Here is a 16632-nt window from a genome sequence, read left to right as displayed (position 1 = left end):
GATGGCGTGTACAAGTACAGCTGCCCATGCAGCTTCAACACGATACCACAGTTCATCAAGAGTTGTGACTGGCGTATTGTGACGAGCCAGTTGCTCGGCCACCATTGACCAGACGTTTTCAATTAGCGGGAGATCTGGAGAATGTGCTGGCCAGGGCAGCAGTCGAACATTTTCTGTATCCAGAAAGGCCCGTACAGGACCTGTAACATGCGGTCGTGCATTATCCTGCTGAAATGTAGGGTTTCGCAGGGATCGAATGAAGGGTAGAGCCACGGGTCGTAACACACCTGAAATGTAACGTCCACTGTTCAAAGTGTCGTCAATGCGAACAAGAGGGGACCGAGACGTGTAACCAATGGCACCCCATACAATCACGCCGGGTGATACGCCAGTATGGCGATGACGGATACACGCTTTCAATATGCGTTCATCGCGATGCCGCCAAACATGGATGCGACCATCATGATGCTGTAAACAGAACCTGGATTCATCCGAAAAAGTGACGTTTTGCATTCCGTGCACCCTGGTTCGTCGTTGAGTACACCACCGCAGGCGCTCCTGTCTGTGATGCAGCGTCAAGGGTAACCGCAGCCATGGTCTCCGAGCTGATAGTCCATGCTGCTGCAAACGTCGTCGACCTGTTTGTGCAGATGTTTGTTGTCTTGCAAACGTCACCATGTGCTGACTCAGGGATCGAGAAGTGGCTGCACGATCCGTTACAGTCATGCGGATAAGATGCCTGTCGTCTTGACTGGTACTGATACGAGTCCGTTGGGATCAAGCACGACGTTCCCTATTACCCTCCTGAACCCACCAATTCCATATTCTTCTAACAGTCATTGGATGACCAACGCGAGCAACAATGTCGCGATATGATAAACCACAATCGCGATGGGCTACACTCCGACCTTTATGAAAGTCGGAAACGTGATGGTACGCATTTCTCCTCCTTACACGAGGCATCACAACAACGTTTCACCAGGCAACGCCGGTCAACTGCTGTTTGTGTATGAGAAATCAGTTGGAAACTTTCCTCGTGTCAGCACGTCGTAGGTGTCGCCAGCGCCGCCAACATTTTGTGAATGCTCTGAAAAGCTAATCATTTGCATATCACAGCATGTTTTTCCTGTCGGTTAAATTTCGCTTCTGTAGCACGTCATCTTCGTGGTGTGACGATTTTAATGGCCAGTAGTGTAGCTGCTAAAACGTGTACTACGCTTGCCTAGCCACATATCGCTTGCTTATTCTCATTTCGCTTTGTTATTTTTTGTTTTTTATTTTGTATTTTCTGCTGAAATTTACTTATTTTTATATAAAAATGAAATGACACTTTCAGAGGCTTTACTGGTCTCATATAGATATGATTTTATACATACAGAGTGAAGCGGTGAGTGAGAACTTGGACCGAGGCTGGGAATCGAACCCGGATCTACTGCTTACTAGGCAGGTGCGTTAGCCACTAAGCCACGTTGGCACAGCCGTTCGCACAACTGCACGGATTACCATGGCACGCCTCCCTCTTCGAAACAAATTCTCACTGCCGCCCCAGTCTACTTTAAATTCCCCCTCAGACGCGAACTGAATTGACGAAGCTCTCCATGTTCTGGAATAGCAAAATGGCTCTGAGCACTATGCGACATAACGTCTGAGGTCATCAGTCACCTAGAACCTAGAACTAATTAAACCTAACTAACCTAAGGACATCACAGACATCCATGCCCGAGGCATGATTCGAACCTGCGACCGTAGCGGTCTCTCGGCTCCAGACTGTAGCACCTAGAACCGCACGGCCATTCCGGCCGGCTCGGGAATAGCACCTCAGTATCGAACGTAAGTGGGGTTTCCAGCCTGAAACCCAGTTGCAGGTACTTATATCAATGAAATGACACAATTTCATAAACTTCACTGGTCTCATATAAATATGATTTTATATATACACACTGAAGCGCTGAGTGAAAACTTGTACCAAGGCCGAGAAGGCGGGTCCCTTGCTTAGTAGGCAGGTGCGTTAGCGACTAAGCCACCTTGGCTTGCTATTAAAGAGAAGAATACAGTAAGCAGATTCGGAATGATGGAAGTTGCAGTAATTATTCTTGCACGGCATAGTGTGGACAGCTGCATCAAACGATTCTTCGCACTGAAGATCACAACAGCAGCATTGCTATGGTCACCGCTTCATTAGTGTATTCCTTGCTCATTATGATAGCTTAAGAAAAACGAATCTCCTTAACGTACAGACACGATAAAGGTAGAATATCTAAACTCTTAAACAGGATTTACAGGAGTTTACCTTTATGATTCTAATGGCCTTTTTTTGTATTTCTAAAACTCGCTTAGCTGCTGTCAAATTACCCCAGAATATGTCTCGACATTTAACCCGGGGAAAAGGAGGCGTAATAGGTACTCTTAATTGTTTTTTCAACTGACTGCCATGTTTTAAATAACACCGAACCCGATGCTGTTTACATCAGAAAGTCAATAACGTATGAAAAAACTGCAAAGAACGAAACTCGTCTAGAATGAGATTTTCACTCTGCAGCGGAGTGTGCGCTGATATGAAACTTCCTGGCAGATTAAAACTGTGTGCCCGACCGAGACTCGAACTCGGGACCTTTGCCTTTCGCGGGCAAGTGCTCTAGAGCACTTAGAGCACTTGCCCGCGAAAGGCAAAGGTCCCGAGTTCGAGTCTCGGTCGGGCACACAGTTTTAATCTGCCAGGAAGTTTCATATCAGCGCACACTCCGCTGCAGAGTGAAAATCTCATTCTGGAAACGTCCCCCAGGCTGTGGCTAAGCCATGTCTCCGCAATATCCTTTCTTTCAGGAGTGCTAGTTCTGCAAGGTTCGCAGGAGAGCTTCTGTAAAGTTTGGAAGGTAGGAGACGAGGTACTGGCGGAAGTAAAGCTGTGAGTACCGGGCGTGAGTCGTGCTTCGGTAGCTCAGCAGTTCCGTTTCAGCCGCGCTCGCGAGTGGCCGCTGTTAACTGTTGCGCTGCACTTCAGTGTTTACATCGCTGTACTTGTGCTCCGCCGAGTGCCGTCCGTCCGTTAATCTCCGTGTTCGTTCCTGTTCCTTGTGATCTGATCGCTCTTTCTGGTCTTGCTGCTGCTACTTGGAATTTCGGTTGTTTAACCGAAATTGCTTCGCTGGATTAACCATGGCTACAAACCTCAGGAAGAATACTCTGGTATTTGCTTTTGACAAGGAATCCCGTCCTGTTCAGCCGACATCCCTGGAAATAGATGACTGGATTACACAGGTAATTGGTCTAAATTCTGAAACCGTTCATACCTGGCAACTGGATCAGGAAAAATACTGTGTTTTTGTCAAGTTAATCAGTGCTTCGACTGTTGATAAAGTGTTACGAAAGTGGGGCTATGAAGTAGATTTTGTGCATAGAAATGGTTATAAAAGTAAGGTTTCCATCTATAGAGCGGACATTCATTACAAAACCGTTCGTGTCTCGAATCTTCCCATTGAAATTGAAAATGATAAGATTAAGGAAGCTCTTTCAAACTACGGAGACGTTAAATCAATTGCAAATGAAAGATGGTCGCCTCGCTTTAAACTGCAGTGTTTTAACGGGGTCCGCTGTGTGGAGATGGACGTTAAGACGAATATTCCGTCTCACATAACTGTTTGTGGGTATAAGGCACAAATTGTTTATACAGGTCAGGAAGCTACATGTCATATATGTAACGAAACCGGACACTTCAGACAGGAATGTCCGCGGCGAACTGTTGTTCTTAAAAGTAATTTGATACAGCGTCAGAAGCTTACCTTAAATGATCTGTTACCAAAGAATAGCCCGGAACAACTGGTTGAGGATGTTAATGCAGCGGGTCAAGCTGATGTCTCCCTTCACGATGACAGTCATTTTCCACCGTTAACAACAAAAGGAAACCCTGTTGCCACTACTCGTGAAACTGAAACGCAACCGAAAAAACGACCTCTGGAGATAACTGATAGTTGTTCAGAGGACGAGCTGTCTTGTCCCACTCCCTCACTTCGCAAGCAAAAACAGTGCGATGAGGAGGCAGAGGAACCTGAAGGCAAAATGCGAATGGAAACTAATGACCAGAAAGATAATACACATACGGTACCAGAAAATGAAGGGGGTGTAAGCAGCATTAATTTGCAAGAAACATCAGGTGCAGTAGCCGATTGCAAAGATCAGAATCTATCTGTTAATAAACAGATTCAGGGAGAGGTTGCAAAACTGCAGTCTCCACTTGTTTCCCTCGATCAGAAAGTGAGTGAAATTAATAAAGAAAGAGGAAGTGGTGGCCAAACTGAAATCACGGTCAACACCTCAGGGCAGGCGCCGCCGGCAACCGAAATTGCGAAAGCGTCTGCTGCTGCTCCAGATAAGCCGCGAAGTAAAATACCGACACAACCAAATGAGAATGTAGTTCGTAACCAAGGGAAGGGAAAATCCGGTAGGGGCGACCCAAGCCCAAAGAATGTTCAGTCCGAAACGGTCGTACACGTATCACTGGAGGAAAAATCAGAAAGTTTACCAGGAAATCAGTCTGCTTGCGTTACAACAGAAAACATTAGAAGCAGAAAAAAACGGGACAGTAACTAATAAACTGACTGAAGTGTTATTCCATGTTCAGCCTTCCGAGAAAGCTGTTACAGCTTAACTGAACCCTGAACCACATGAAACTATATTAGTTCATCAAAACAACTACATAGTGACAGCACAATGACGCAATCTTATTCTGTCACCACTATAAACATAAATAAAATCACGACCGGTTTGAAATTATCGGCCCTTAAGGAATTTTTGTACGAATCCGCAACTGATATTGCCCTGTTACAAGAAGTTCTAATTTCGGATTTGGTAATTCCCGGTTTTGTCAGTTACATAAATGTCTCTCCCGAAACAAGTGTTGGAACAGCTATTTTGGTGAGGGAAGGGATTGCAATAAGCGAGGTGGAACGACTGGAATCCGGAAGAGGAATAGGACTAAATATCTATGATGTGACTATCGTCAACTTGTACGCCCCTTCAGGAAGTTCTCATCGAGCTGAAGGGCACGTTTCTTCAAAGATGACCTGATATACTTGTTAAGGAAATCGCCAAGACAGTTATTACTTGGAGGTGATTTTAATTGTGTTTTAAATCGAAAAGATCAGTTACCTAATTTTAATTTCTCAAGTGAACTAAAACAACTAGTTACTGGTTTAGAATTAAAGGATGTATGGGAAATCAAATACCCCTCCAGTGTTGAGTTCACTTACGTCACGGCAATATCACGCAGCAGGATTGATAGACTATATATTTCTAAAAATCTTGAAACTTCCGTGACAAAAGTAGAAACCATTCCTACGTACTTTTCAGACCATTCAAGTGTCTTAGCTTGCATAAATCTAACAAGACAGCCGGTTCGCCGATTCAAGAATCAGTGGAATTTGAACACTTCCTTGTTAGTAAATCATGATTTAGAAGATCTGATTAAAGAAACATGGGCAATATGCCTGCGAGCCCGTAGTAGATATGCCACTGCTATTGACTGGTGGGTTAAAATGGCAAAGCCAAAGTTGAGGAAAGTTCTTATTCAATACAGTGCCCAGAGCGCAAGGGAAATGAAATGCACTATAGAGTATTACTATTCCGTTTTGAGAGATCTATATGATCAAGTCTCAGCAGGTTCCTCACTTCGGATAGCAGACATCAAAAAAGTCAAAGCCAAGTTACTTAATATCAAGAGAAGTCAAATGGAAGGGTTGAAAATAAAATCGAAGGCAAATTCGGTGTCAGAAGATGAAACTACTTCCCTATATCATTTAGTGAAGCATACGAAAAACAGGAGAAGGACTTTTATTGATGAAATTCGAACAAAACACAGTACGATTCTCAGAACCCAGCAGGATATCATGGACGAGATTTATCGCTATTATTGCGAGCTATATTCTGTACATCAAAGTAGAGATGCTTCCTTGGAAGACTTCCTTGACATCCTAGCCCCACAGCTGACAGATGATGACAACGAAAATTTTCTCGAGGTTGTCACTGAAGAAGACGTGTATGAGACTCTGTGCGCCTCACCACCAAAAAAATCCCCAGGACCGGATGGTCTGCCAGCAGAGTTTTACATCCGGTGCTGGCCAATAGTAGGTGCAAAAATCACGGACATTGTAAATGAGGTTATTCAGGGGAAAATGATTCCGGCTGAGTTTAAGGAGAGTAAAATTGTTCTGGTGCCAAAAAATAATGGAGACAAAGATTTAAATAATTTTCGTCCAATTTCACTGCTGAATTCTGATTATAAATTAATAGCTAGAATAATAAACAAGAGAATTTCATGCCTTACAGATAAAATTATTAGTCAACATCAGAACTGTGCACAAGGCAGAACCATTTTTCAAAATCTAGCGGAATTCAGGGATATCATTGCAATAACTTCTGTAACAAACATAAAGTGTGCTTTATTGTTTTTAGATTTTTATAAAGCATTCGATGTAGTAAATCATGAATATCTTCTACAGACATTGAAGAAAATAGGTTTCAACGATAGGGTCATACAGTTGATTAAGAACATAGCAACTGGAATAAATGCTAAAATAGCGGTGAATTGTCAACAATCCAGGCCGATGCAAATACAACGAGGTGTTCCTCAAGGAAGTCCTCTGTCCATGTCGCTCTTCGCCATTTCGCTGGAACCTTTCCTCCGACATGTCCATGCTACATTAAAAGGCTTAACATTATCAGGAAATAAAACAGTTATAAGAGCTTATGCTGACGATATAGGGGTCATTATAAGGAATAATGACGAGGTAACCACGCTAGCAACGGTGATTGATTCGTACTGTAGAGCATCTGGAGCCAATGCAAACGAAAAAAAAAGTAAGATGTTAAATCTCAGAGGTTTTGATAATATCAACGTCGAGTGGGCAAAAATAGTTCGACAACATAAAACACTTGGGATCACCCTGACAGCATGTCCTATGAAAATGACGGCTTTAAATTGGAAAGTTGCAGCAGATAAAGTGCAAGGAGCCATTGTAGAGAATTTAACTCGATATATGAACCAAGTTCAAAGAACACAGTATATCAACTCATGCATCCTTGCTAAGGCTTATTATACTGCCCAGCTGTTTCCAATACCGAGAATGATAGCGAGGAGAATAATGTCCAAAATCACAAACTTTTTGTGGAGAGGTGAAGTGTTCAGAGTACCTGCTAAAGTAGCCACTTTAGATCCTAAAAATGGTGGACTAGGATTAACTGATATAACGGATAAAGCATCTGCTCTTTTTATCAAAAGGCAAGTTAATTTAATAAGAGACTCGCGAGAAAGCATAACCAGCCAACTTTTCGAGATCATTAAACCTCCAAGCCTGCTTCCCCCGACTGACGTGCAGAATATCAACAGTCGCTTACAGCACGTGAGGATTTTCTATGTTGAGTTTAGTTACGTCAGTGTCGAACTCAGGCAGTCACGACACTTAACATCGAGAGCCATAATGCGGGAACGAAAGAAAAGCGAAGGAAGAAACAAAATAGAACGACAGTTTCCAAACATTGAGTGGACTGAGATTTGGAAAAACATTAGTTCTAATGTGCTCACGTCTAACATAAAAACGGCATGGTACAAGACAGTTAACAACATAGTTAGCACCAATGAAAGACTGCACGCAATCGGACTCTGTGAAACAAATTTATGTCAACAATGCCATCTAGTTGACACAGTAATTCACAGATATACTTGCAGTGGTCACATGAATAGTTGGAAGTGGGTCCGAGAGCAAATAGCTCTGATTACAAGAACATCCCCTGAGTATATATCGCTGTCATTGATACACAGGCCTGACGCACGCTATTTCCCAGAAGCAAAAAATAACGCTGTGCACTGGTTGCTGGGAAATTTTGTTAACTACGTCCTTAACAAATTAGGATCCGATAGCATCATAGAGTTCAAGGTACACATGCTGTGTGAGTTTCGCAAAATTAAAAGCTATTCGAATCACAAGAAAAAGTTCGGTAATATGTTAAAAATTGTATTTGAAAGAATAGGCATTGGTTAATATAAAAAGAAGACTGTGTTGTCAGTGATGTATTGTAGTTACCTTAAGGATACTATTTAAGATTTTACAGTATATTAATGATGTGTACTTTTTCTACTTCAGAGAGTAGTTTTTGCAACTTATAAGCTAATGTACAGAACTTATGTGACATTGAGATTGTGTGTCGAAATAGTGTCAAAACACAAAACATTAAAGGTGCATTATTGGCTTATACTAGAAATTTGGAAATAGACAGTTTTTATAGAAATGTCCTTATCGATTGTTTAAAACCATAAGATTCTATCTGATAAATGTAATATTCAATGGCTGGCACATTGCCCTGTTCATTTTGCACTGTGATGTGTAAGTCAGTTTCTCAGTGAAAGACTGATTATAGAGATCTGATCCAGTGAAAGACTGATTATATAGATCTGATCAGTTCAGATTCAATTAATGTCCAGAAAGTGTAGTTGGAAGGCTAGTCAGATTTATTATATATCTCCTTTCCGCCATTCTCAAGTATTTCAGAAATTGTCTAATATGATTATTAAATTGTTTTAATTAAAATTATCCCATCAACTTGCTGATATCCATCATAAAGAAATTATGCTTCTGTAAAGATTGCACCTCATGTAATTCAAAGTGCAGATTTTACTTCTTCAGGTTGAAGTTTGAATGTCTTTAAAAATTTTGTTCTTGACGTTTAAATTAATTCTTTCTGGTAATTAGTCAGTAACACAATCCTCTGTTGTCTTTCCTTAACGTCAGCGTAACTGAAATGTTTAAATAACTTCATGTATGCATAACTTACTATGTATTTGGAGTGTAACATTGTTTTTTTTAATAAATGTTTTATAAAAAAAAAAAAAAAGTTGGTAGAGCACTTGCCCGCGAAAGGCAAAGGTCCCGAGTTCGAGTCTCGGTCGGGCACACAGTTTTAATCTGCCAGGAAGTTTCGAAACTCGTCTAGCTTGAAGGGGGAAACCAAATGGCGCTATGGTTGGCTCGCTAGATGTCGCTGTCATAGGTCAAACGGATATCAACTGCATTTTTTTAAAGTAGGAACCCCCATTTTTTATTACATATTCGTGTAGTACGTAAAGAAATAGGAATGCTTTAGTTGGACCACTTTTTTCGCTTTGTGATAGATGGCGCTGTAATAGTCACAAACGTATAAGTACGTGGTATTACGTAACATTCCACCAGTGTGAACGGTATTTACTTCGTGATACGATACCCGTGTTAAAATGGACCGTTTACCAATTGCGGAAAATGTCGATATATCTCGAAACATGTCACATCACTAAATAATTTGAATGTTAGCAAATTTTGTAATAGGTAGCAATCTCGGAAAAACCTTTCCAAGTTAACACATCATCAAAAAAAAAAAAATTGTGAGTGGATCCAAATTTTTCTCGTAATTGTACACTCATTTAAAAGTGAAATTCTTGTCTATTGTCACGAATGTATTACAAAAGGAAAATGATTTTTGTATAGATTTAGAACGTATACAGGGTGGTCCATTGGTAGTGACCGGGCCAAATATCTCACGAAATAAGCATCAAACGAAAACACTACAAGGAACGAAACTCGTCTAGCTTGAAGCGGGAAACTAGATGGCGCTATGGTTGCCCCGCTAGATGGCGCTGTCAAGGGGTCAAACGGCTATCAACTGCGTATTTTTTTAAATAGGAACCCCCATTTTTTATTACATATTCGTGTAGTACGTAAAGAAATATGAATGTTTTAGTTGGACCACTTTTTTCGCTTCATGGTAGTATAAGTACGTGGTATCACGAAACATTCCACCAGTGCGGACGGTATTTACTTCGTGATACAATACCCGTGTTAAAATGGACCGTTTACCAATTGCGAAAAGGTCGATATTGTGTTGATGTATGGCTATTGTAATAAAAATGCCCAACGGGCGTGTGCTACGTATGCTGCTCGGTACCCTGGACGACATCATCCAAGTGTTCGGACCGTTCGCCGGATAGTTACGTTATTTAAGGAAACAGGGAGTATTCAGCCACATGTGAAACGTCAACCACGACCTGCAACAAATGATGATGCCCAAGTAGGTGTTTTAGCTGCTGTCGCGGCTAATCCGCACGTCAGTAGCAGACAAATTGGTCGAGAATCGGGAATCTCAAAAACGTCGGTGTTGAGAAGTCTACATCAACATCGATTGCACCCGTACCATATTTCTATGCACCAGGAATTGCATGGCGGCGACTTTGAACGTCGTGTTCAGTTCTGTCACTGGGCACAAGAGAAATTACGGGACGATAACAGATTTTTTGCACGCGTTCTATTAAGCGACGAAGTGTCATTCACCAACTGCGGTAACGTAAACCGGCATAATATGCACTATTAGGCAACGGAAAATCCACGATGGTTGCGACAAGTGGAACATCAGCGACCTTGGCGTGTTAATGTATGGTGCGGCATTATGGGAGGAAGGATAATTTGCCCCATTTTATCGATGGCAATTTAAATGGTGCAATGTATGCTGATTTCCTACGCAATGTTCTGCCGATGTTGCTACAAGATGTTTCACTGAATGACTGAATGGGGATGTACTTCCAACATGATGGATGTCCGGCACATAGCTCGCGTGCGGTTGAAGCGGTATTGAATAGCATATTTCATGACAGGTGGATTGGTCATCGAAGCACCATACCATGGCCCGCACTTTCACCGGATCTGATGTCCCCGGATTTCTTTCTGTGGGGAAAGTTGAAGGATAATTGCTATCGTGATCCACCGACAACGCCTGACAACATGGGTCATCGCATTGTCAATGCATGTGCGAACATTACGGAAGGCGAACTACTCGCTGTTGAGAGGAAAGTCGTTACACGTATTGCCAAATGCATTGAGGTTGACGGACATCATTTTGAGCATTTATTGCATTAATGTGGTATTTACAGGTAATCACGCTGTAACAGCATGCGTTCTCAGAAATGATAAGTTCACAAAGGTACATGTATCACATTGCAACCACCGAAATAAAATGTTCAAACGTACCTACGGTCTGTATTTTAATTTAAAAACCTAGTTGTTACCAACTGTTCGTCTAAAATTGTGAGCCATATGTTTGTGACTATTACAGCGCCATCTATCACAAAGTGAGAAAAGTGATCCAACTAAAACATTCCTATTTCTTTACGTACTACACGAATATGTAATAAAAATGGGGATTCCTATTTAAAAAAAAAAAAAACGCAGTTGATATCCGTTTGACCTATGGCAGCGACATCTAGCGGGCCAACCGTAGCGCCATCTGCTTTCCCCCTTCAAGCTAGACAAGTTTCGTTCTTTGTAGTTTTTTCGTTTGACGCTTATTTCGTGAGATATTTGGCCAGGTACGATCAATGGACTATCCTGTATAGCATGCTATTAAAAGTGGTTTCATCCTTTACAAATTGTAAGTGAAGAATAGTTGCCTATATGTTACACTTTCTTCTGTTAAAATTTTCTTCTTTGTATTTGTATCTGTGGAAACTTGGCTGTACGCTAATAATGATGAGCGTATGGCATTGGTGGCCGGGAGACCCCTTGCGGGGCGGTTCTTTAACGCCACTACGCCGACTTGGGAGTGAATGAGGCTGAAATGATGATGAAAGATACGCAACACCCAGTCATCTCGAGGCCTGACCCCGTCGGGAATGGAACCCGGGACCCCGTGCGCGGGAAGCGAGGACGCTACCTCAAGACGACGAGCCGCGGACGGCTGTGCGCTAATAGTATTCCCGTGGCAAAAGAAAACGACCAGAGCTATGAACAGAGCACTGATTACGTGATGGAATCATACAGGTTATATTTTTCAGTGATTTACAACGTTAGCTGTATGTCCACTGTGCGATAAAAAAATACTTATTCCAAAAGTAAACGAAAGTTGGGTGAGTCATTGTCAGAAAGACATTATGTACACAGGCTTGACTCTGCTTTTGGTAGTAATCCAGATTTCGCTTTTAGACTGCTTGTGAATAAATCTTAATACTTTTAACTTTGCTGGGATGAAGATGTCAGTGAACTAACATTAACAGTTATACGGACTCCTGGGGTCATCAGTGCCCTAGAACTTAGAACTACTTCAACATAACTAACCTAAGGACATCACACACATCCATGTTCGAGGCAGGATTCGAACCTGCGACCGTAGCAGTCGCGCGGTTCCTGACTTAAGCGCCTAGAACCACTCGGCCAACGCGGCGGACTACGCAACATTAATTTATGAACATAGAATAATAATTACATTTAACATATCCATATAAATGTATTTAAAGTGATCCCCAGTGTGCCACTGGTGTATAGTATGGTCTTCTTGCATTAATTTTGCGAGAAAAGCTTCAGTAATACATTTCTCAGTATTTAATGCACAATGACAATTAACGTGATCACTTACGTTACAACAATTGTTGTTCGCGGGTTCGATTCCCGGCGGGGTCAGGGATTTTCTCTGCCTCGTGATGACTGGGTGTTGTGTGATGTCCTTAGGTTAGTTAGGTTTACGTAGTTCTAAGTTCTAGGGGACTGATGACCATAGATGTTCAGTCCCATAGTGCTCAGAGCCATTTGAACCATTTTTCGAACAACAATTGTTGACTACTGTTTAATCTTGAGTCGTCTTCAACAACGGGGTCACACACATCTGAACGCTTTTTTTTTTTAACATGCGAAAGTTCTTAAGCACAGCTGAAATGTAATTAGCACCATATTTTCCCCTTTTATAGCAGTCAGTTATTTCAGTATACTCGATAATTTATTTAATGCGTATGAATAACTGAGGGATCAAAATGAGGAAAAGTATACAAATATTATAATTTTATAGCTACGAATGGACATCTTGTGTCACCGCCAGACACCACACTTGCTAGGTGGTAGCCTATAAATCGGCCGCGGTCCGTTAGTATACGTCGGACCCGCGTGTCGCCACTATCAGTGATTGCAGACCGAGCGCCGCCACACGGCAGGTCTAGAGACACTTCCTAGCACTCGCACCAGTTGTACAACCGACTTTGCTAGCGATGGTTCACTGACAAATTACGCTCTCATTTGCCGAGACGATAGTTAGCATAGCCTTCAGCTACGTCATTTGCTACGACATAGCAAGGCGCCATTACCAGTTACTATTGACGCTGTAAAACATGTACCGTCAAGAGCGATGTTCACCAATTATGGATTAAAGTTAAGTATTCCAGAAGCTACGTACCTTTTTTACTAGTCTCATTTCCATGTCCTGTTCCAGACCTCACGCCAGCCTGCGTGAGTTTAAACGCGTGCCTTTCGGCTTCCTCATAGTGGATTGGCTGTCTTGCCAATCCACAACAGGACAATCATATTCCACTCGAACACAGAGTTTCGCGGTCAGCTGTTCGTCTGTCATTGCAGACAGGCGGATACGGCGTACATCTGGTACTCACGTGATGGGGGTTTTCGGTCCAAAACGCCAACGCAGCCAGGCGTTTTACTGGCGCTAGACGCTCCCAAGGAGCGAGCGACGTAAATTCGGCGCATCTGCTTCTGAGAGACGATGAGTACCCAGCTGACCTGCAGATGTTTAGACAGCTAACGAAATTTAACGTCCGGCCACTAGAGATATTTTGCCGGAATACCGCAGAACGTAAGCAGTGGAAAGCGGTCCAAAGTAAACTTCGCTTGAAAATTTATAAGCATACCATTAATACCCAAGATCTAGACCATTTATAAAGCACTGTCAGTTTGGAACGCCAAAAAAGAAGTGAAATGTGGGACCGTTCGCTTTCAAAATCTGTTTATACCAGAAATCTCTCACGTTCACTGAAGGAAGTGCGCGTCTTTTAGAAAGAAAGAGTCTGCTGGGAGAAGCCAGCCAACTATAACTGATAGTTTCTCTACTGTCTCTTTATTGTCTAATCCTCTGTATTCCTTCACAGCTTAGTGTAGAAGTCAGAGAGGGGGGATAAAGAGAGAGAGAGAGAGAGAGCAAAAGGAGTAAGAGGTAAGGTTACGATATCGCCCATCTAAAAGGCTAAACTCCTTCGGAACAGGCCTTGGAGGCCTAACTGTACCGACCAACGCCGTGTCATCCTCAGCTACAGGCGTCACAGGATGCGGATACGGAGGGGTATGTGGTCAGCCCACTGATTTAACGGCCATTGTCAGTTTTCGTGACCGGAGCCGCTACTTCTCAATCAAGCAGCTCCTCAATTGGCCTCACAAGGGCTGAGTGCACCCCGGTTGCCAACAGCACTCGGCAGACCGCACGGTCACCCATCCAAGCGTTAGCCCAGCCCGAAAGCGCTTAACTTCGGTGATCTTATGGGAACCGGTGTCATCACTGCGGCAAGACCGCTGGTATCGTCCAAGTATGTGGGTATTATTTCTGATTAAGCGAGGTCCCACTTTAGAGGGGATGTATCTAAAATTGGATAAAATGTTGAGACTTTTTTGCTAACAGATATTCTGTAACACGTGAGAAATATTGTCTCCAGTTTTCAGAGTTTAATTGATGTTGAGAATAATGTAAAACCCATCTTGCTTTATCCAATGCACAGTGCCACGCCCCCTTTTCTACACCACTCTGCCCTTGTTTGCGATATTTTGTTATTTCCTGGAATCAGGAAAGCTTATAAAAGGCTGTTAGTCCATTTACGATGCGATTTGTTACGATTTGCTAAATAAAAGCACACTTGGTTGTACACGAAACGGGAACTAAAGGCTTAATTACCTCATTTAGAAGGGATTCCCGAAGACAAAGTGTTGCTCATCCTATGATGCAGAAAGATTGAGCCACGCTGCCTCTATGGCCGTCGATAATGGATTTTGTTCACTAGCTGACCTCTCAATTATGTCCCATAAATGTTGGATAGGATACATATCGAGCGATCTGGTGGCCAAATCATTAGCTCGCGCGATCTGATCAGAATGTTCTTCAAACCAATCGCGAACAATTGTGGTCCGGTGACGTGACGCATTGTCATCTATAAATCCCATCGTTGTCTGGGAACGTGAAGTCCATGAATGGCTGGAAATGGTCTCTAAGTAGCCGAACAATGCAAGGGCAATGATAGGGTCATTCCATGTAAACACATCACACCATTATGGAGCCACCACCAGCTTGCACAGTGTCTTGTTGACAACTTGGAACCATGACTTCGTGGGTTCTGCGCCACACACGAACTCTACCATCAGCTCTTGCCAAGTGAAATCGGGAATCATCTGATCAGGCCACTGCTTTCCAGTTGTCTAGGGTCCAACCGATATGGTCACGAGCCCGAGAGTCGCTGCAGGCAGTATCATGCTGTTAGCACAAATGGCTCTAAGCACTATGGGACTTAACATCTGAGGTCATCAGTTCCCTAGAACTTCGAACTACTTAAACCTAACTAACCTAAGGACATCACAGACATCAATGCCCGAGGCAGGATTCGAACCTGCGACCGTAGCGGTCACGCGGTTCCAGACTGAAGCGCCTAGAACCGCTCGGCCACAGCTGCTGTTAGCACAGGCACTTGCTTCGGTCGTCTGCTGCCGTAGCTTATTAACGTCAAATGTCACCGCACTGTCAAAACGGATCCGTTCGTCGTAGGTCAACATTGATTTCTGCGGTAATTTCAGGAGTGTTACTTGCCTATTAGCACTCACAATTGCGCACAAACGCCGCTGCTCTCGGTCGTCAAGTGAAGGCTGTTGGCCACAGTGTTGTCCGTGGTGAGAGATAATGCCTGCAATTTAGTATTCTCAGAACACTCTTGACACCGTGGCTCTCGGGATATTGAATTCCATAAACCAAGATGAAGAAGCTTGGACAGGATAGAGTAGCATGGGGAGCTGCATCAAACCAGTCTCTGAAGACCGCAACAACAACAACGATTTCCGAAATGGCATGTCCCATGCGTCTAGCTCCAATTACTTTTCCGAATTCAAAGTCTAACAATTCCCGCCGTGCGGTCACAATCACGTCGGAAACCTTTTCACATGAATCATCTGGGCACAAATAAAGAGCCAATGCACTGCCCTTTTATACCTTGTGTACGCGATACTACCGCCATCTATACAGGGTGGTCCATTGATCGTGACCGGGCCAAATATCTCACGAAATAAGCGTCAAATGAAAAAACTGCAAAGAGCGAAACTCGTCTAGCTTGAAGGGGGAACCAGATGGCGCTGTGGTTGGCCCGCTAGATGTCGCTGCCATAGGTCAAACGGATATCAACTGCGTCTTTTTAAATAGGAACCCCCATTTTTATTAGATATTCGTGTAGTACGTAAAGAAATATGAATGTTTTAGTTGGACCACTTTTTTCACTTTGTAGTAGATGGCGCTGTAATAGTCACAAACATATGGCTCACAATTTTAAACGAACAGTTGGTAACAGCTAGGTTTTTTAAATTGAAATACAGAACGTAGGTACGTTTGAACATTTTATTTCGGTGGTTGCAATGTGATACATGTACCTTAGTGAACTTATCATTTCTGAGAACGCATGCTGTAACAGCGTGATTATCTGTAAATAGCACATTAATGCAATAAATTTTGAAAATGATGTCCGTCAATACCAATGCAGTTGCCAATACGTGTAACGACATTCCTCTCAATAGCGACTAGTGCGCCTCCCGCAACGTTCGCACA

Source organism: Schistocerca nitens, chromosome 8, assembly GCF_023898315.1.
Source record: "Schistocerca nitens isolate TAMUIC-IGC-003100 chromosome 8, iqSchNite1.1, whole genome shotgun sequence".
Classification (NCBI taxonomy): Eukaryota; Metazoa; Arthropoda; class Insecta; order Orthoptera; family Acrididae; genus Schistocerca; species Schistocerca nitens.
The sequence above is the reverse complement of the archived record's forward strand: the minus strand, read 5'-3'. Positions refer to the sequence as shown.